This window comes from Miscanthus floridulus, chromosome 8, assembly GCF_019320115.1.
Source record: "Miscanthus floridulus cultivar M001 chromosome 8, ASM1932011v1, whole genome shotgun sequence".
Lineage (NCBI taxonomy): Eukaryota > Viridiplantae > Streptophyta > Magnoliopsida > Poales > Poaceae > Miscanthus > Miscanthus floridulus.
This window is the reverse complement of record NC_089587.1, coordinates 226,296,904-226,319,086: the sequence shown is the minus strand read 5'-3', so window position 1 is coordinate 226,319,086 and position 22,183 is coordinate 226,296,904. Positions and strand designations below refer to the sequence as shown.

Genomic DNA, 22,183 nt, shown 5'->3' with positions numbered 1-22,183 from the left:
TCTAGAATGCAGCAATCAATATTAGGAGTTTAGGCAATCTCAGATCAACCACCAGTCTATCCATGCCCAGGATGCATATCATCATAATAACATGGATCGACGCTTAAAAAATAAAAATATTCATGATCGGCTGGGAAAAAGAATTGTTGACCAAGACTGGGCTGATCATGAAGAAGGAAGCAACCAAAGGGAGCATGTCTGGTAGGAAGGCCAATGGTGCCCTGGAGGATTGGCAAGAAGCCAGAAGAGAAGGGTGCATCGCCTAAAGAATAAAGAGATGGAACAGGCTCAGGCACCTGGTAAAACTCAAATATGGCGTACCAAGTAGATAGCTGATAAGAGGCAACCATCGGCTAATATCCAAATGGCTTTTCTGTTACCATCAGAATTCAGAGCTCTAGCAGATCAGGAAGTTTATTCAGACTTTGATGAGTCAGAGTATGAAGAGATGGTTGCTAAGTTAACGGTTGTGCAACAAGCAATATTTGATAAGCCAGTCAAGCATCGGCACTTAAAGGCTTTATACATGAAAGGTTTTGTTAATGGGAAGCCGATGAACAAGATGTTGGAGGACAGAGGTGCTTCTGTCAATCTTATGCCATACACCACTTTCTGTAAGCTTGGCAAGGGACCAGGAGATTTGCTTGAGACCGATATGATGCTTAGAGACTTCGGAGGAAATACATCCAAGACTCGGGGGGCAATAAATGTCGAACTGACAATCGGGAGTAAAACTCTGCTCACCACGTTCTTTGTTATTGATGGGAAAGGATCATACACTTTACTCCTCGGTCGTGATTGGATTCATGCGAATTGATGCATACCATCGACCATGCATCAGTGTTTGATTCAATGGCATGGAGATAATGTCGAACTGGTTCGTGCTGATGAATCCGTAAGTATCACGACAGCCGATCCAGTCTTTTGGGAACTAGGAGATTTTGAGTGTTTTTTGGCAAGTCATGGGAAGGAGGCTTCATTAAAATCAGTAATAAAAGCCAACAGCCAATGCAAGCGATTGGCTCTGAGAGTTTGTTTTAGTAGAAAAGTCACAGCTTCACGTCGGCCGTTGGATCGAAGGAAAAATGAGCATTAAGTCTTGGAGATGGGTTTAGGACGACGTATGTGAAGGCTGAGTTAAAGTGTAAGTGCGATTCAGAGTTAATGGATTTCTTAAGAGAAGTTCTGTTTTGCTTAATAGGACGCTTGACCTAGGTTGATTACTCGTCTGACCTTTTATATTGAAAGTTCTGCGTGACGTTATCCTAGCGTCTGATCAACACTTGGTAGCCGATTCATTCTCGGCTCTAATAGCCGGTACCAGGAGGGTATCGCCTCTAGTTCAAAAAGTAAACATCTTCAAAGATGGTAATAGATGATACGGTATGTATCGCCTATAGAGCGAAAACAAAAGAACAAGAAACATTCATAGTCATACACAAGAGCATTGCACTAAGGCATATTCATGAAAGAACATGAGTCTTTGTTTATTAGATTGCCCTAAGTATAGACTAATCAAAGATCTTGTTCACCACATCCTGAGCGGATGTGATGTCTACTATGGCCTCCACTACAATAGTGAATTCTTCAAGTAGGTCCTCGTGCTCCTCAGGGCCGTCACCCATTGGGAAACCTGTTTCCAGGGCGTGAAGCTCGTACCCCGTTTGGACTTGTGCCGCGGTTAGCGCCACTGCCGCACCATGACAAATGCCATGGAGGGTGATCTCTCGAACGTGGACCGAGATGTCCTAGAGACGAGCATCGATGGAGGAACCCCGGGCATTGATAGCATCTACGGTCGCGTTCTCTGCCAGTTGGAAAGATTCCAACTACGCTGTCAAGGCTGACAATCACGAGAACAAGAAGACGGTCAAGATGAAGATAATGGAAGTCAGAACAAAAGCCTTCATGGGATTCATCTTACCCGCCACCATGGCGCTGGATTTGGCCAGCCGCGCTCGGACGGCGCTGGCCTCCTCCTCAGCCGCGTGAAGGGCGGCCTGAGAAGCCTCGAGATGAATCTTGAGCTAGCTGTTCTCTCGGGTCACCTCAGAGTAGCGGTTCTGGGCCGCCCTCCACTCCCAGAGGAAGCACCGGGCATCATCGCCATTATATGAATCAGAGGAATTCGACGATGAAGCTAGCGCAGAAGACGCAGCATCGAAGGGTTCACCAGCCCTAGGAAGAGGACAAAGTCTGTCATTCACAACAAACCTAGAAACAAAAGTTCATCCCTATGAATAGAAAGTTATGGACTGTCGCCATAAGCAGAAGACATCAATCTCACCTCATGCGTCGGAGGCACTGGCTCACAGGCATGTTCTCCTCCAGGGTCTCCCCCGCTACACGCTTGCCGCGGTTATCCTCGTCGGCCATGGAATCGATTGGATCTATAGGAAGGGGAGGAAACTGCTACAGGGGCTTGAAGGCGGAGAGATGCAAAGGAACAGGAGCAGTTGCCAGTATAGATGTGTTTAAGGTCAAAACCCTCGGCCGGTATTTGAAGCCACGAAGCAAAGAGGTGGACACCTCAGGAAAGTGCAAAGGGTAATCACCATTAATAGAAGGCGGAGCGTCACTTTGCTAATACCAAAGAAAATGCGGCGTTGGGTGATTAAAGGCAGAAGATCAAGGGGCTCTCTTAAGCCACGTTTTTGGGATCAATTGGGTCGCAAATATGAAATCAGCTGTTTTCAATCGGCTCTTCAGCCGAAAAGAGAAAATCCAACGAGACAAGTATGGTTATCGTACACAAGGCATGTATGTTAACCTACAAATTACAAGCCCAGAATATCTTGAATGACTTTTAAAATTGCAAGCCGAATAGTATTAGCTTCTGTAACCTTGTGCTCGTATTCTTCAGCTGTTCTAGAAGCGTTCTCAAGGCTATCACGGATGGTTCTGCTCTCTTTTACCTTGGCCAACAGTTCCTACTTCTTCTGTCTGATGACATCGGGTATTTGGACCAGAATGGACTTGCGATAATCTATGGCAGCCTTCACATTGTTTAGCTCCCTCTCAAGTTCTGCACGCTTGACTTCTAGTTGGGACAACTCTTGATCGGTCCTTAGGGAAGAATTCTTTAAAGCATCGATCGACTGCGTCAGCTCTTTAACTTCTTGCCTATTGGAGTCCCTTCTGGCCAGCAAGGCTTCACGATTGGACAAGTTCCTTTAGATCATTTTCGCCTTCAAGGCCTGATCTTCGAAAATGGGCAAATACGACAAGACCTTGGAGAGAGCTGGAGATGGATCACCCTTAATGGTCAAGAAGACTTTCTGTATTGATTCAGTGTCTTGGACCAAATCGGCTATGTTCTTCTCAAATATGGGCAGTATATCTTTTAGCCGATTTCTAGTCTCCTCTGATAAAGATTCAGCAAAGGAAGTGGCTGATGATCTAATTTTGTCTTCATCAAAATACTCCTCAAGATTGAAAGAACAACTCTAGGCTGAAGGATCGAGTGCCTATAGATAGGGGAAGTCTTGATTAAGAGATTTGAATCGGCTTATCGCAGAATGAATGGTGAAAAGGTATAGTACCTTCTCTGTAGTAGCCTCTGTCAGAAGAAGGGGAGTAGCTGATGATACACCAGTAATATCTAGTTGAATCGGCTTAGAAATCTCAATGTCGGTATTTGCAACATCGGAAGGATTTTAATTTATGCTCGCTGCAGAGAAATGGACAAAGCATATAGTTTCCTCACCATCAAGTGTATGCCGAATTAGAGAATCAGCAGTATGGGTATCAACAACAGAGTTGTTCCTAGCGTCAGTGAGATCGTTGTTGGTAGGTGAACTGCAAGGTTCCTATTCTTGCATAGGTGTTTCCTCAGAGAGTATCTAGCATGACGAATAGTCGAATAAAGAATGGAAAACTAAATAAATCGGGAAGTTGAATGTCAAGGATAAAACTCATGTTTTCTGCTGTTATGGAAGTATCGGTTGTTTCAATCGAGATTGGCTCCTTTCGTGGATCAGCCGATGGAGGTTCAGCTAGTGCTGAGTCGAATGCCTGAGACAGCAGTTCCGCACCCAGGGCAAGTTGGGACGCAATGCTCGATAGCTGAGAAAGAACGAAATCAGTAATTGAATCTCATTTTTGAAAAGAAGATGAACTGTTTACCTGAGCAGCTGATGGTCTTGTTCTACGAAGTCTTTTCCCAGTGGTAGTTTTCTGGGTTGCCCTGGAATCGCCTTGTGCTTTGGGGATTGACATGTCATGATCGTGGGAGCAGCATGGGTTCTCATCAATTATTTCAGGGAAGGTGCAGTTGATCCCATCCTTAAAACTGGACATGGCGGCTGGTAATCTATAGAACGCCCTCTCCTATCCAGGCTTGGAGGATCAAATTTGATGGCCTAAAAGGGTCATTTTAGAGAAATTGGCAAGAGAATTCACCAAAATGATCTCTCTAAAAAGGGAATGATAGGTTACCTCACTATCAGAAGTGAATTCCCCATCCAGAGCTATGCACAAAGGGTGGACTGATCCACAAAAGAGATGGGAACGCCAATCTTACCACCAGGAATCAAAGAGACTAGAAGAAAAGCTGACCCTGACCCAGTCATGCAAGGAGAAGGAAGGAAGGTCTGATCCCAATCGAAAGACTCTGGAAGCTTCCACCACATCACTGATATCTTCTCTCGGCTTCAGAATGTTCTTAAAGAACAGGCAAGGAGGAAGTTGACCAAGACCAAACTAGCGGGCCACAAAAGAAGGGTTGTAAAACTCATAAGTTGGAGGATTGCCTGGGATGGAGGAACCTTTAATCATCTTGCCACGACCGTGATGAAATTCAGCTGGGAGAACACAGGGCTTGATGAAGGAATTGAAGATCGCAGCCATCGTCTCGTCTGAACAGCCGAATTCAAATCGGAATGTGAATGGAAAAGTCAATTCATCATCCTCATTATAAGGTAGCCAAGTCAGGACGACCGCATCAAACCCTCTGTAAAACTTTTTGAAGAGGTGGCCAACATCGAAGTCAATGGTTATGGCCGATGCAGCCTCACCATAGCTCATACACTGTCGAGTTCTTCCTCCTCTGCCTCTATATTCTTCATCAAAAGTAGAGGAAGGAAAGCTCAAGTCTCTAAGATCAGGCCTTACAATCTTGTGCATGTATAAATTGAGCCACAACTGTATCAGCCACCAAGGGCCGCTAATAGCCTGCATTGGTTCATTCTTCAGTAATTGGGCAGCCACCTGGTACATCAGATGATAGGTAGCTCCTAGAAGATATTTTCCGAGAGGGATACCCTTGCCTAATGCCAGGTGCTCCGCCATAAGTTTGTGATTGTAAGTCGGACCACAAGACGACCCACAAAAGACGAATTTCTCCAACCACATATTCAGAAAGGCCACGTATTCATGATCGCTAACAGATGATTCATCTTGAACATGATTCAGAATGTAACTTGCCCATCCGGTGTAGTCTGCTATCTTGGCCAATCTTTTGGAGCCATCACCCAAGTACTCATAAGGTTGTACTGGTCCAGTGATTCTAAGATCGGTCAACATATACACATCGGCCAGGGTAATGGTCATTGGGCTATGGCCAAAAATAAAAGCATTCAGAGCATTAGACCAGAAATAAGAAGCAGAGATCAAGAGTGAATCATTCCTCTCCATCTCAGACAACAAAAGTGTTAAGCACTGGTTTAGATCATAAAGCTCCCAGTCTCTGCCCTTTTTCGTGGATACCCTACAAAACTAATTTCTCCATCCCTTAGGCGCTTTGGGCCAGTTTCTGAAGGGAGTTTTGTTCTAGGAAGATGAATCTACTGCCGACTGTTTAAAGGGGATCTGGTTGGTTTCTTGGCGGATAAAATCGGATGGATCAGGATCACCCATAGGACCGAGGAAATAAGCATTATGGACAATAGCTGATGAAATCAAGATCTCGTTCCTCATTTCCTAGAAATCAAATAAAGTAAGTTCAAGAGGAGAAGGAATACAGGGTAACGGCCGGCACTTGGAGAGTGAAAATTTGGAAACATACCTTAGGAATGTGGTCGTTGGTCGCCATTATGATCGGAGCAGGTTCGGATCCGACAAAGGTAGCTTGAAAGATGGCTCGAGGGAACGATGGATTTGCTAGGGTTTGAGGCCTTGGCGATAATGGCGTCGGCTGTTGGAGTTGGTTAAGGAAGGAGAAAGCAAACAGGCCATGTGGATTGCAAAAGATACTATTGGGATGTTATATAGAACTCGGGCCGGGGAGTCAGGAGTCACGCGTATATCTCGGATAGTGCAGTTGCAGCGTGGTAAACCAGTGAACTAGAATTTCAGGATAAAATCATTTTATCCCAAAATTGGGGGGCATGTGTTTACACCAAAATTTGGGAGAAGAGCGCGGGAACTCGCAGGCTTCTAGAATTATGCCAATCAAGGAGTCGATGGAGTAAAGGTTGATATCTGCTGGATCGAATGTGACACTGGATCGATTCTTTCCAAATGACATCAGTAGATGACGATGATGGGATATGACTGGCGTCAAAAGGATACATATCGGACTCTACAAAAGGGGAAATATTAGAGTCCAAGTTATCTTAAGATAGGAATATTTCTTTCATACCAAAGATTGTAACAAATCATGCTCGAGTAGGATTCATGTCTAGACTCCGGGTATAAATACCAAACCCCAACTATTATAAAGACAATCAATCAATCAAATACAAGTCAATTTACTTTTTTCGGCTTCGGCCACCCCTTAGGAGTAGGAGTAGAGTAGATCTCGGCAAGTTCTTCAGCGAGTACGGCTACATCGATCCGGTCGACCACCACTGCTTGTCTATAAGTACCGCCATGGTTTATACCTCTATTCGTATGGCTGCATCGATCCGGCTGACCCCCACTACGATTCTGGTATAGGCTAGTTATCGACTCTTGCTTAGTTCAAGTATGGCCTGTGTGATTTTGCCTCACACCCCATCGCTTGAACTAGATCGAGGTCAAGTTATCGGCTCTACCTTTGAATGGCAGTCTTTGGTAGATTCATTAAGTTACCGATATTGCTTATTGCTTTCATTGTTTATCTAATTACAACAATATCACTCTGCCCGATTGAGATTGATCTGGATCGGCCTTATAACTTATTTAACCCATTGTTTGCTAATCTAAAACTGATCTAATCTATGCCTTAAACGAAGAGTTATGTTTTTATCAGCTATTTTATATCAATCTTAATCGTGCATAGTGTGCGGTTAAGGCATGTTCGATCTTGAGTAGATCTATTGGTTGGCGAGAATCGTTCCATGGCCCGTTATGATGGCCTATGGGATTCTGCCTCTCACCCCACTGTTAGCACCGTGGAGTGGGGATCGTTAGTTGATAGATTCGTTCCTGAGAAGGCATGACCTTAACTGTGCGCTATGCCTGAATCGTCTGTTTAGCTGATATCGAGCGCTCTCATGAACAGATCACATTATGAGACCATTGAAGTAGAGATAAGTTGAAAGATATGTTAGCCCCATGATCTTGTTATTGTATTACGGCCTACATGATTCTGCCTCATGCCCCACTGATATTAGTAATGAGTTAGGGTCATCGAGTCTATTGTTGTTTCTATGGCCTGCATGATTCTGCCTCATGCCCCACTGGTCATAGCGATAGATGAGATCTAACATGTTCATTAGATTTATCTTTATTAGATGGTTGAGTGGTGTTGAATTATTTCTTTACATAAACAGGAGTTTGGTTACTTGCAATCATTGGCTTAGTATAAACCGACCATCATCGATATCTTATTGACATTGATTAATGTTTGCTTAAATGATATTTATTCTGAATGATAACTGATTCTTCTTACACAACCCCATAAGCTCTAACTAACTTATTCTCATGAATATACTGGGATCGGCTATTTAGCCGATTTCCTTCTATATCGGCTCTCATAGTCGTACTTTCGAAACTATCTGGCAACACCGGCAAGTTCCGCCCTTAATTACTGATGAACTTTCTCTCCTTGTCAATTGCAGGGTCAAATTGACTAGCACGCCTTGGGAGGATTGTGTAGGATCGACTACCCCTACGCTGAAGCTAGGCGGATCTATGACCAAGAAGTTCGACACAGAACATGGGCAAATTCCGGCTTGCTGCGTGTGTCCTCAGCACAAGACGAAATTTGGTGTCGACACCTGGTAGTGAAAATGCTCATGTTCAACTTTTCAAATATGACCAAGAAGCTAGCTTGAAGAAATTGAATTTGGCAATAACCATGCATGAATATCCTTTCAATATAGTTGAGCATGAGTATCTTGTTGATTTCATAAAATCTCTCCGTCCTGGCTTTCCAATAAAGTCCCATGTCACTGTTAGGAAAGAAATAATGGACAAATATCTTGAAGAAAAGGAAACTTTGTATGCACACTTGAAAACTATCATGTGCCGCTTTAGTGCAACAATGGATATGTGGACCTCATGCAAAAATAAAGGATACATGTGTGTTACTATTCATTAGATAGATGGTAATTGGCGTATGCAAAAGAGAATTATTTGTTTCTTCAATGTAAAAGAAAGGCATACTAGTGCAAAGTTGTCTGAGTCATTCATTGAAGTTATGGTTAAATGGTACATTGAAAATAGACTGTTTGCTTTGACTTTGGATAATGCTAGTTCAAATGAAGTGGCTGTCAACGATATAATTTTAGATCTGAAAGAGAATGCTAATAGTTCCCTAGTTTGTGATGGGATGTTTTTTCAAGTTCGATGTGCCTACCATATTCTCAATTTGGTTGCTAGAGATGGGTTGACAGTAGCATTCGAGTATGCTTTTAGTGCTGTTGGTCGTGTTGTTGATCCCTATCATAGTTGTCTTGATCCTGAGATGGTACATGCATTAATTTGCTCAAAGGATTGGGTTGCTGCCGCAAGAAAAGGTGCTCATTTTATCTGTTTTTTAGTTAGACACACTTATAATTATAGTAGAATAATGCATTGTTTATTTTCCTTTCTCATTTTTTGTTCAGATTCTAAAATGGTTGGATCAATTGTGAGTGATCTTGAGGTTGGGGCTTTAGCTAATGTTGTGGCTAAACTAAAAATTGAGGTATGTTTATTGTCTGCTTGCTCTAAAATATGCTGGTTGCTACATCTAATTTGAATTCACTTTGCAAACTTGTAGTAAAAGGACAAGGAGGGGGATGAGGAAGTGTGGCAGAACTACCTAATCTAATGCCTCCCAGGAGAAGATCTCGGCTTCCTTGGCTCACCGGAGGCACTTCCTTAGCTCTGAGGCTTGCCGGTCATACTGCTCATCTAGAGCAAGCAGGTACGTGGTCAAGTGCACCACGGTAGGACTATCTTCTTGCGCATCCCGCCCTTGCAAAACCTCCATGTGAGCCCTCCATGCCCATTGATTCTTTTCCAAAGGTGGAAAGAACCTCATGGGGGTAGGAGCAATGGGCTCTTCATAGATCTGGCAAAGGTACCGTAAGGCTTTGTGAGCCACAACCTGATAGGTGTCGACGAAGCGAAACCCAGTTGCGATCACATTCCAGGCTTCAATGATTTTGGGGAACTCTTCACTCTTCCCAATGTAGACGGTAACCTCACACCGCTCTGTGCCATGCTTTTCATACTCATAGCCCTCATACTCAGGATGATCTTTGACTCCAAGCTTTTGCAGGGTAGCATGCAGGATTCTAGGAAAATCCTCAACATTTAGGTAGTAACTACTAACCCAGGCTCCTGCCATCCCTGGCAGTGGTTGCAAGGAAGGAATGAGCGAAAAGCTTGCTCAAACAAAAAAGCTAGGTGAGCTAAAGTGCACCAAGTGGTGGTACCAATGGCTAGGCCAGGCCCTGCTTATAATGGCAGAGCGGTCAGTGGTCCTAGCGTGGTCCACCAAGGTTCTTGCATAGGATCACTACAAATGAATTGACCAAAATTTTCACGCGTTCAAGGCAAGCGATGTCCGAGGCCATTAATGACTAGTACGACTATAGGGCAAGGGCCCGACAAGAGCGTAGGAAAGAGTATGGGGAGACATGGGTCACGACAGGCGTGAACTACAGGCGACGTGAAGCCCGAAGCCACAGTTTAGCATTAACTCTAGAACAGGAACGAGTCAGTCATGCACCATATGACACGCGTGACACCTATGGATAGCGTATCCGTAAGCAATACATGCACTACAATGCACAAACAGGATATGCATGAATGCACATCCTATACGTCCTTCTACTGTTGCCAATATATAGGGCAACCGTTCTAAGATTTTTGGCACATCGTTCTCTCCCCGTAGCTAGTCGATACTATCGGACTATACTCGGGGTCAGTGTACCGGCAGAAAAATTGATTAAGCCTACCTAAGTCAGTAGAGTGCTATCTATCCTAGATACATAACCATACTTATAGGGCTACTTGTATAACTTTGCATGCAATGTCCTAACTTTTTGAAAAGTATTTGTTGTTAAGTTTTATTTTAGAAATAGGTTCTGAAGCTTTATTTTCTCATTTATGCTCTGATATCACCTGTGGCAGAACCGCCTAATCTAATACCTCCCAAGAGTACTTGTCTTCCATTAGACACTAAGTACTCAAGGGAGGACACTAAATTATGCAGTTCCGTCGAGCACACCCCAAGAAAGAACCTGAAAATCCACATTTTTCCATCAGGATCACAAATAAGAGAATAAAGCTTACAACATTTTAGCCATTTCTTACATCCCTTTTCATGCAACACCAGCGTATAATATTTATCATTTATAATAGTGGAATATGATCATGTTATCAGAGTTATGAACAATTTAATTTAACAGCGGAATATAAACAAGTGATCAGAGTTATAGCGGAAATAAATATCTATTCATGACATGATGAAGCATTGATATATAAACTATGACAACAGATTATAAAACTTCTATTTATAAATAATTTAGCGAGAGTTATAAAGAAAAACTATGATCACAACGTAAAGGAATCCTCTCTGAGCCCACCAGGAGGAATCCACACCCAAGAGTCAGCTCTAGCATCCGCCTGTCACCTGCAATAGGGGGAAATAAAACTCTGAGTACTTAGCAAGATTTACCCGATAGGAGAAAACAAAAGACTCTAAGGATATGTAAGGGTATTTGGCTTGTGGGTTTATTGCATCTGCAGGAAGCATTACTAAGTGTGCGTCCTTATATTCAATTTTATTAGCAGTCAGCATTAGTTTATTAACTAACCATTCTATGTAAGCACCTGTGCTACTTTCAAGCAGGTGGTAAGCAATCAGAATCATTTTACCATCTTTTATCTTCTAGTTCTTACTACACTGCTAGACTATAGACAAGTCATACCGGATTGCCCGGCGATTCGTGAACCAATGTATCCTAGCTGGGTACCCTAAAACACACGCCTCGCTTGTACCTCAGGCACAAGCAGGACCAACTCACTACCCTCCTATCACGGGGTCCAGGCCCCCATCCAAACTTGGACTCCAAGCCCCCACGCCTGAGTCTCGGACTTAGTGCGGTGCTTAGACCTCCACCATCAAGCATGACCAATCAGTCGGTCTAGAAAGAGCTAGAACTCATGATAAGAGAGCAATGAGCTTTCCCATGCCCATACACAAGTATGTGTTCAGGATAATAAGTCTGTGACCTGCCTAGAACCCAATGCAATGGCCGGTCCTTAACCGACATAGGCAGAACAAATGCAATCCGAGCCTCGCTCGAATGCCAAACCAAGTCCAGATCCAAAGTACCATTCTGCCCGATCTCCAATTATCATTCATATTTTTTAGGTGATAACAATATAATAGCAATATTAATATCTTTCCTATCTCTCGCGAGTGATAGACAATCACTCGACTTCTATCGGAGTCCTGTAGCATAGCAATCTACATGATCCTGTCATACTAGTAAGACTCATAGGATAAAGATATATATATGCAAGTGGGTTTCATTCAACTCCTTAAAACTTAATGCACAAACATAATATAAAGTGCAGAAAAGTAGGGGTTATGCATCGGGGCTTGCCTGGGTGATAGAAAATCAAAAGTTAGTATTCCATCTTTGTGACCTAATCCCTAGCACCATCTTTTCAGCTACTCCATTTGATACCATTGATCCACCATCGTTCCTATTATGATATGCAATGCGATGCAGAGATGATGCAACAGTTAATTAACAAGGCAACAAGAACTCTTAAAACAGAGTACATACTACGAACTAACAAGCTAACTCTAATGACTAACGTACCAATCTACGTATTAACATCGTCGAGAAAGGTGTCATTTCCTTATTTGATTTACTATATATTCAAACTAGGGCTCATTTGCTATCTTAGCAATTTAATTACTCTACAACTACACATTTTTTATCGAGAATACCTGATAACACTTCTAACCTACTACAAAATTTTTAGAGCTAACACTATCATCGATTTATCATGGAAATTCCTATAAGTTTATGTCTTAACAATATTAAGCATGTTAAAATAATTAGAGCAACCCTAAAAACAAATAGAACCTATGCGAACGAAATACCCTATCAGATAGATCATGATTTTAGAAACTTAACAAAATTGGTTTGGCATTTTTATTGATTTTTCTACACTTTTTGGTGGATTTGATGTTTCTACAAGAAAAAAAATGAAATTTCCTCTAGGACTGGGCTACGCGGCCTGCCCGCAGCCGCGGCGGCCCACGTGGAGACATGGCCCAGATGGGGGCGAGGCGCGTGCGGCCATAGGCCGTGGCCCATAGCACGACGACAATGGGCGTGGGCAGCCTAGGCGGGCAGGCAGGCCGTAGCCCAGTGCGAGCAGGCCAGCCCGTGGTGGGGAGCCCAACGACGGCGACACCAATTTGCGCCGAGGCCCCTGTACCTCTTACTATTTCCACTCGTAGTTCAAAGACTCTATTCAACACTATTTACTTGAGTTAAGAGATTCACCTTGGAAACCCTGGACTAGTTTCTATTTGAACACATACTCCCCCTCTCTTCACCAGAGTAGAGGAGTACACGGGTGAGCCGGCTGGCAGCAGCGGCGCTGCTGGCAATGGCACGAGCCAAGGAGAGGCACCGAAGCATCACTAGACTCACATGGCTCTGAAGGGGCATGGTTCGGCCAGAGGCGAGGCATGATGGCCTGGCCACGTGGGCACGTCATGGCGGCGTGGTACATGGCTGCTCCTGGCTAATTCCTGCTAGAGGGGTACCGGCCAGGCGGCACAGGAGCAGCAGCAGACTCGGCCATGCACATGGGCGCTGGCGACATGGCCAAGGGTGGCCCGAGGCACCTTGGCCACGCACGCACGTAGGCAGCCGCATCGGTGATGATGGCGCAACCACGATGGGGGTGCTATGGGGGGTGGTAGTGGAGGTGGATCAGCGTGGGGCAACACGGGCTCAGGTGCGCTCGTGCATGCAATGGCTGGCGATGGGAGCGGCCGTAGGCGCTTGTAGCGGGCTGACCACGCACACGGCGGCGTGTAGAGGCCACGAGAGCAGCGAGGTGCAGGTGGGGCACAGTGGTTGGTGAGGGTCGATCAGAGAGATGTGTGAGGTCCGCACGAAACTCATGGCGATGGTGTGTGGCCAGGGTCTTCGCGGTGGGTAGAGCGCGGCCGGTAAAACATCGATGTCATCCATGGTGTTTGTGAGCAGTAGAGGGAGAAGCAGAGCGGGAAGGGCAAGAGCAGCAGCTTGCTATAGTGGCCATGGTGTGCGCTCGACTCGGCAGAGGCAAGCAGAGGGAGGGGCTGAGAGAGTGTGTGTGTGTGAGAGAGAGAGCAGAGGCGAGGACAACAGCTTGGTCTTGGCTTAATGGCGCACGAGGCAATAGACAGGCAACATGCCAAGGACGCGGGTAGGAGCAGAGCCATGTGCTCCCCTCGGCAATACGTGCAAGGACTGAGCAGGCCATGGTTGGTGAAATGAACGACTGTGAATGATGCTGAACGCTGGTTTATGAATGAGCACCATATTGAATTCGTAGCGCGTTCTAACAAAGTTAGGCAATTTCTACGAGAGTGCCGTGACACCCATTGCCACCCCGATCTACACCATTCTCAAGTACTCATTTCGACGCAACTGATGGTGGAAAAACATGAAATTGGTACTTTGGAAATTTTGTGGATAATTAAATGTCGAAGTAGCATTGTCGGTCATCTTTTTAGACTTAAAAGGAATTCAAGGTTCCAGTTAGAACTAACACTCCCTAGCACTTTTAGTTGAATTTTTAAATGGTAAAAACTTTACCAAACTTCACCAACAACCCTTTCACGACATAGCACACACTTTATGCCAAACAATAGAACCAAAACATCAGGGCGTCATTTAACTATTTTGCATTTTAAAAATCGCCAAAAAGTGTACTTTCAACACAACTTCAAATTTTTGCTGATTCAACGAAAAGGGCAATTTTTAATTTCCAATTTGATTTTTTAGCTTCCAAGAACACTAATTAACAACATTTACTTCCCAAACGTTAATGTTGCATTTTCATCTACAAAACTTGTACTTCAATTTTTATTTAAGTTCTAAATACAAGTTATGTTTTATTCTAGTTTATAGAAATTGCTTTTCGTGCCAACAATTAAAACTACTTTTCTTATTTTCTTGTTAGAATTTTCATTATCGCATTTGATTAAACTAACTCACTATACTTATAGATCTATTTCTCCAGCCATAATCTCAGTGCTAAGCGAGCTCATAACACCAGATGAGTTACAACCAACCCCCCCTAAAAAGAATCCCATCCTGAGATTCGGAGCAAGAATCATAAGTGGGGAAAACATGATTACATTTCGTAAATCTAAAATTACATGAAAGATTACATGATGTCGAACGCTAAATTACACTGGGATTTAAAGTTACATGGTTAAGAGCAACCTAATACAACCAAGGCTTAATCCAGAAGTCAGGACAGATGAGGGCAATGGAGAAACAACAAGATAATGATTATCCAAAACATGGCGTATGACCAACAGATCCAGAAATAGGAGACTGAGACATCAAACATCGTGAGCCCTAAGACCAAACTAACCAAAGGTAGACTTGAACTTCTTCGAAAACTAGATCCTTTCTTCTTCTTAGATTCCACCATCACCTCTGACTGACGAACCTAGTTCTACAATGTTGACTAGATCTCGTAGCTCTACATCGGATTTGAGGGGATGGGAATGGAGAATAAGAACACGGACCAAGGGCATCTTATAGTGGAGAACAGAGGTGGGGCACAACACACTAGAAGTGGAGACGACGTGGATGGGGTACACTGACGGTTCGTGCTATGGGAATAAAGTCGGCCATGGTGCGCTCCTTGCGCAAGCGAGCGGAGGGGGGGATAAAGGAGAGGAGAGAGGGTTCGCTCGATGAGGGAGGCATGTGGGCAGCCATGTCCCCAAAAAGAAAAAAGGGAGGGGAAAGGGGGGGTCTGGTATGTGAACGAGAGCGTGGGGTCAAGAGCCGACCGGATGCCAGAAAAAGGAGAAACGCATAGTGCATGAAGACGGCGAGTGCGGCACAATGCTGCGGCCACATGAGAATGGGGTGCCAATGGGCCTAACACAGACGGTGTCCGTAGGTCACATAGCAAAATAACCCGACATGCGTAGTGCGGTAAAGCTAGACACAGGACTTGGGACATGACGTCCACTCAGGCTTTTCCAATCACCCCCTACTACCCGAGGCTAAGTTTCCTTGCTACTCTTCTTTTTCTTTCCCTTCCTTGACCACATCCGTCTTTCATGTAAACTAAAACCATGCCATACGTTCTTCCTCCAAAACCACCTCCTCTTATTTACTTTGAGAGAACACTATTTCATCAACCCGTTGTGGATTTTATGTTTGGACACCCGAATATTTTCAAGAAGAATATTTGTAGCAAAAGTGGTATGGCGGTGTAATTTGCTAAAGGTACTTGGTCAACAACCTCGATACCAGCACATGCTGAGCAGCGTCACCATGTGGCAGCTGTTCCACAGGGGCCCTCGGTTTTGTCGCGGCACCATAAGCTATTAACCAGGCAACTATTACTAGCTTACACGCCATGAAGGTGGTGGGGTCATAGACCATAGAATAAGAGGAGTATTACAAGCTAAGATTCAAATAATAAGGGTTCCTTTCACAACAAGGGACAAGGAATTCAAATCCAACAATGGATTTGATTTAAAGAAATTCATGTGTTCTACTGGGACATACACAATTAGTCGATATAGTGTCCTATGTTATCCAATCATGGTTGGTCTGCTGGCATCTGCATGGTAACTTCTCTTGTAACCCTCTTAATATCACCCTTGAAAACCCTAAACACTTCTCACAAAACTTAAGGGTAGATGGACGCAATAAACACAGCAAAATAAATAAAATGCACATTCCAAACGTCCTTATGCAGGTACAACATACATGCACTCACTCTCCCATTCATGACACATCAGTCACCTTCCCTACGATCGGACTACCTCAACAGCTACGGCCAAAATACAACAGAAAGATTATAATACCGGTGGACAACGACGAAAGACACTACTAACTACGGGTACATCGTCCCAAGGCAACTAATCTACTTTGGACCGCGCATGTTCATTCCTGGGCTCGACGAATTCTTCTACCGCCCTAGCTATGGATCTACCTCCTCTCTTGGTAGTGGTTGAGTGGGGATTAAGGGTTCTACTTCTGACAGTTCCAAGGGTGGAGGTGCTAGCGGTACAGTAACACCGGTTCTCCTTCTTTTCTGGCGGGTGGACAGGGATTCCCTCCATGATAAAGGGATCCTGATTTTTAGCAGCCAACGTCCTTCGCTTGGCCTTGGTGACCAGGTAGGCCTCCCCTAACTAATGGACATGCCAATCTTTAGCCTCCTTTAGAGCTTCCAACATGACAGTCTCCTGACTCTCTACGGCTGCCGCACAGGCATGCACTTCGGCAAGTTGCACCTAGAGCATCCTAGAGAAGATCTCGGCTTCCTCAGCTCGCCGAAGGCACTTCCTTAGCTCTAAGGCTTGTCGGTCATACTGCTCATCTAGAGCAAGTAGGTGCTAGACCATAGCCAAGTCATACCGTATCACACGATGGTTTGTGAACCAATGTATCCTAGATAGGTACCCCGAAACACACGCCCCACTTGTACCCTAGGCATATGCAAGACCAACCAACCACTCTCCTATCAAAGGGTCTAGGTCTTCATCTAAACTTGGACTCCAAGCCCTATGCCTAGACCTCCACCATCCCCACCTCCAATCAGTCGGTCCAGAAAGAGCCAGAACCCACGATAAGAGAGCAACGAGCCTTCCCGCTCCCATAAGAAAGTATGTGCTCAGGATAATAAGTCTGTGACCTGACTGCCATCCACAACAATGGACGGTCCTCAATCGACATAGATGGAACAAGTGCAATCCGAGCCTCGCTCAAATGCCTAGCCAAGTCTAGATCCAAAGTACCATTCCACCCGGTCTCCAATTATCATTCATATATATTCCATGCGATAGTAATATAATAACAACATTAATATCTTTCCTATCTCTCGCGAGTGATAGGTAATCACTTGACTTCTATCAGATCCTATAGCATAGCAATCTACATGATTCTGACATACTAGTAGGACTCATAGGATAAGGATATATATACGCAAGTGGTTTTCATTCAACTCCTTAAAACTTAATGCACAAGCATAAGATAAAGTGTAGAACAATAGGGGTTATGCACCGGGGCTTGCCTGGGTAAGATATAACCAAAGTTAACATTCCATCATGATGACATGATCGTCAAGGCACCATCTTCTCTGCTACTTCGGTTGACTCCACGATCCATCATTGTCCCTATTATGATATTCGTGGATGCAACACAGACACGTAAATAATCAACGACAATTGCAACTATTAAAATACGATTACACCTCTCAAGCTAACGAACTAGCTATGACGACTAACATACTAGACCACGTATCCAAGTTGTCGAACTAGGCGCTAATTTCCCACAATGTTTTAGTTATAAAATCCCTAGGTGTTTCTTTATTTCCTTTTATTTACTATATATATGTAAACTAGGGCTCATTAGTTACCTCAGCAAACTAATTATTCTGAAGCTACAAAAAATACAGATGGCACATAATAATACTATGGAGCTACTGTAAACTTTTCAAAGCTAACACTACCATCATTCTATCACAAAAAATCGCACATATTTGCATCTTAATAATATTAAGCATCTTAGTTTAATTTAAGAACTCCTACAAATATTATAGAACTTTGTGGATAAGATATGCTTGCGAATGGAGCATGATTTTAGGAACCTAACAAGATTAGTTTCACAATTTTTTGTCCACTACCCAAATTTATATTGAATTTACAATTTGCCTTAGAAACTAAATTAGAAAATATTTTAGAATTCGAAATGGGCCGGCGGCAACCACTTTGGCCCAGTAGTCCAACACGGCCTACATGGAGCAGCCACGCGCGTAGCAGGCCAGCAAAGCAAGCAGCCCATGGCAGGGAGCCCGCGTGCGTGCCCACACTTTTGCAGAAAAGTCCCCATACTACACGGTTATTTCCCAGCGCCTTTGTTCACTATTGCACAAGAGGCACATTTTTCATCCAATGCCCCCAACAAACCCATCCTCACACTGAGCCTATCCTCGAGACACCCACTGCTTGTCGGCGCCGCTTCGGATGGCGCTGCGCGGCCACGCCGGCCATCCAGGGACCGACTCGGCACAATAAGAGGGCCGATGGGGAACTACGAGCCAACGCGCAACGATAAGGAGCGAAATGAAGCTCCACGGTGCACCACCGAATGCTATCCATGATGCTGGGCAGAATTGCATGATAGCGCTGCTGTTCTGGTGATCTAGAACTCAAACAAGGTGGTTGAGATGGCGGGGAGGCATCAAGAGCTCACCATGATTCGTGCTGTGGTGACGGTTGAGTCGGAGGGAGTTCGGGCCAAGCTAGCCACGTGCGCCTGGCGGACACCGCGGTGCTCTGGTGTGAACAAGGTGGCATTAGCACATCGACGATGCATGCCCTGGCCAAACGGAAATGAGCACCGGATAGAGGAAGTTAACACGAGCTCAGAAACACCCTCAATTTTATTCTTTTCCCACGGAGCAGGACTTTCCCCAAACCTATGGCTGCGGCGGTGCCTATGGCCAGCGACAACCAAATTGCCAAATTGGCCGCCTACGAGGCTCACCTGTGCCCTGATACAAGTCGGCCCGCAAGCAGTCGCTCTTAATTAGCTGCTGGAGCGTTGATCCAGGGTGGCGTGCAATAGACCACGAGCAAGGTGAAAATGGCGTAGCTCTACTGATCAAGGCAGGCAGTGATGGCTGTGCTTGACCTAGCCAAACCCGGCTGATGCCGCGATAAATACTCGAGGACAAGCTTATGGCACTGCTCGGAGGGAGCAGTCACGAGCAACAAGGATGGGATGGCTCATCCGGGTGGACAATGTCTGCGGCAGTGAAACAGAGCCAAGCGCAAGCCGCCACACAGAGTCAAGGTGCGACGCGACATGAGAGGAGCGACGACATCCTGACATGGACAGGCACACAATGAGGCAGGGAAGACCACTAGCGACTCGACAATAGATGGATTGGACGACGAGAAGAGCACCACGTTGATTCGACGACGGCCGCCAAGGCACTGGCCTGGCCCTGCGCGCGGCACAGTGGCACGGCATGGCTAGGACAACACGAGGACGTAGGAAGGCAAGGGGCATGCCATTGCGTCGGTCAACACATGGCAACAACATGCACACTAGCCCGAGGAGAAAGCCATGGTCTGCAACAGCCAAGCCCGGCACCCGCCACGCTCATGCACACGGTGACCGTGAGCCCAGATAGGAAAGTGACAAGGGTGATGTGCATGAGTTTTAAAGCAAACAAAAAACTATGCCTAACCCGACCCGAGATCGACCAGCTATCCCAACTCGCAACTGGGACTATCAGCTAGACAGCGAAGTAATCCCTATGCCCCAAGAGCAACTAGAGATGAAGATACAAGCCTGCCAACATGAGCTCATCGCCCGATCATGGGTTCACGAACAGAACTTCCACGACATAGTTCACAGCGCGTTCTGACTAGTTTTGGGTAATTTTTTAGAATAACGTTCTACCCACACCACAACTACTCATACTACGCTGATGTACTCGTCGTGGTGCAATCGATCGTGCAAAAACATAGACATACTGCTTACTCCATTTTTGTTGAAATTTAACCACCAAAAACAACACTGTCTATCATTTCCCACTTAGAAAAATTAAGGGTTTAGTTTGATCTACAACTTTTAACACTTTTCCCATAATTTCCAAAAGGTCTAAGCCTTGTTAATTTCAACTAACATACCATGACCTAGTCCATACTTTGTACTAACTCATAGAAACAAAATATTAAAGCACTATTTAAGTATGTTCCACTATATAATTTACTAAAGATAGCACTTTAAACTTAAACCGTTTGTTTGTCGACTTAACCATGAAGAGTGGATTTAATTTCAATTTGATTTCCGAGCTTCCCAAAAATACTAGCTAATATTATTATTCTACAAGATTTAAAATTGCATGCCCAGCTACGTAACTTGCCCTCAATTCTTTATTTCCACACTATACTCTAGTTGTAATTGGTCATTGTTCATAGAAATTGTTTTCATGCCAACAATTAACACAACTCATTCTATTCTTTTTGTTAGGAGTTTTTATCACCACCTCTTTATGCTAAGTAAATGAACTTACTATATTATTAGATCTACCTCTCAGGCCATAATCTTAGTGCTTAGCGAGCTTGTAACACCAGAGGTGTTACATGTGTGTTACCAATCTATCGTTAGGGTCTGCTAGCTAGGCTCTTAGCCTCTGTTCTAGCAACCTTCTTTTTCCTTCCCATTCTTTTAGTTACCTTTCCTCTTGCTAGCACGGTTATGGCCAACAGGACAATCCGTGAGTTTTCTGCCATTTCGACTGCTAACATAGCCATAGGTCCCAATGTCATCAATGTGGACACTCACTTCGAGCTTAAGCCTGCATTGATCATGATGGTGCAAGCTAGTCCTTTCTGTGGTAAAGCCCATGAGGATGCTAACGCACATCTCCAACACTTTTTAGAGATTTGTAGCACCTTTACCATTAAGGGAGTGACCCAAGGGGCCATACATCTTTGTCTTTTCCCCTTATTGGGAAAAGCAAAACAATAGTTCTACTCAAACCGCAATGCTGTAGATACATGGGACAAGTGCTCCAACACTTTCCTAGTTAAGTTCTTCCCAATCGGTAAGACCAATGCTCTTCGCAACAAAATCTCTAGCTTTCAACATCAAGCTGATGAGTCAATTCCCAAAGCCTAGAAATGAATGCAAGAGTATGTCACCGCATGCCCACACCATGGTATGGAAGCCTAACTTTTGATCTAGAACTTCTACCATTGCTTAGTCCCGTTGGATAGGAGCTATTTAGATACTACCGTAGGAGGAGCATTCTTTTTGCTTAATGTCACAGATGCCAAGGCATTGATTGAGAGGATGGTTTCCAACCAAGGATGGAGCGGCCCCATAAAAGAGTATGCATTCTCTTAATGAAGCTGACATGCTTGTAGCTAAGATGGATCTACCCACAAAATGACTAGAAAATTGTGAGAAGATGAGTGCCTAAGAAACTGTACAAGCCATGGACACCCACATGACTTGTGAAGTTTGTGGAGAGACCGGACATTCAGGAAATCTCTGCCCCAAGACCCATGAAGACCTCAACTTCGTCAACAATGACAATGGGTTTTGTCCTCAAAATCAAGGATGGAATCAGTGCTCCAACAACCAAGGAGGTAATAATTACAATAATTATTCATTGCAATGCTCAAGTAATCAAGGTAGTAATTACCCTTTCCTTAAGGATCATGTCTATAGTCAAGGTAGAATGACTGATAGTATAAATAAGAAACTCCATGCTATTTACAAGATGTTGGAAAACATAAATGCTAAATTGGATGATTTTTCTTCCGCTATAAAGAGTCAACTTAGCTTCAATAAGATGCTTGAAACCCAATTAGCAGCTGCTATCCCATCTTTTGAGAAAGAAAGAATTCCTGGCAAGCCTAAAGAATTCATGAAGACCGCCAACCTCGTCACATCAAGGTATGATTTTGGTTTAGATGGTTGGGATGTTCCTGTTAAGAAAGGTGATCCTCCTGTTATTACTTTCTCTATTGGTCCTCATACTTTCCGAAATGCAATTTGTGATCTTGGATCTAGTGTGAACA

The 22,183-nt window shown here is 44.3% G+C and overlaps 1 non-coding gene across 1 annotated transcript; it reads right to left on the bottom strand.

Annotated features, from left to right (window-relative positions):
* Window positions 1-21,212: 21,212 nt before the first annotated feature.
* On the bottom strand, window positions 21,213-21,319 carry LOC136478761 (small nucleolar RNA R71). The gene has a single exon (XR_010764472.1). It is a non-coding gene; the product is annotated as a small nucleolar RNA R71 (small nucleolar RNA).
* Between the last annotated feature and the right edge of the window lie 864 nt (window positions 21,320-22,183).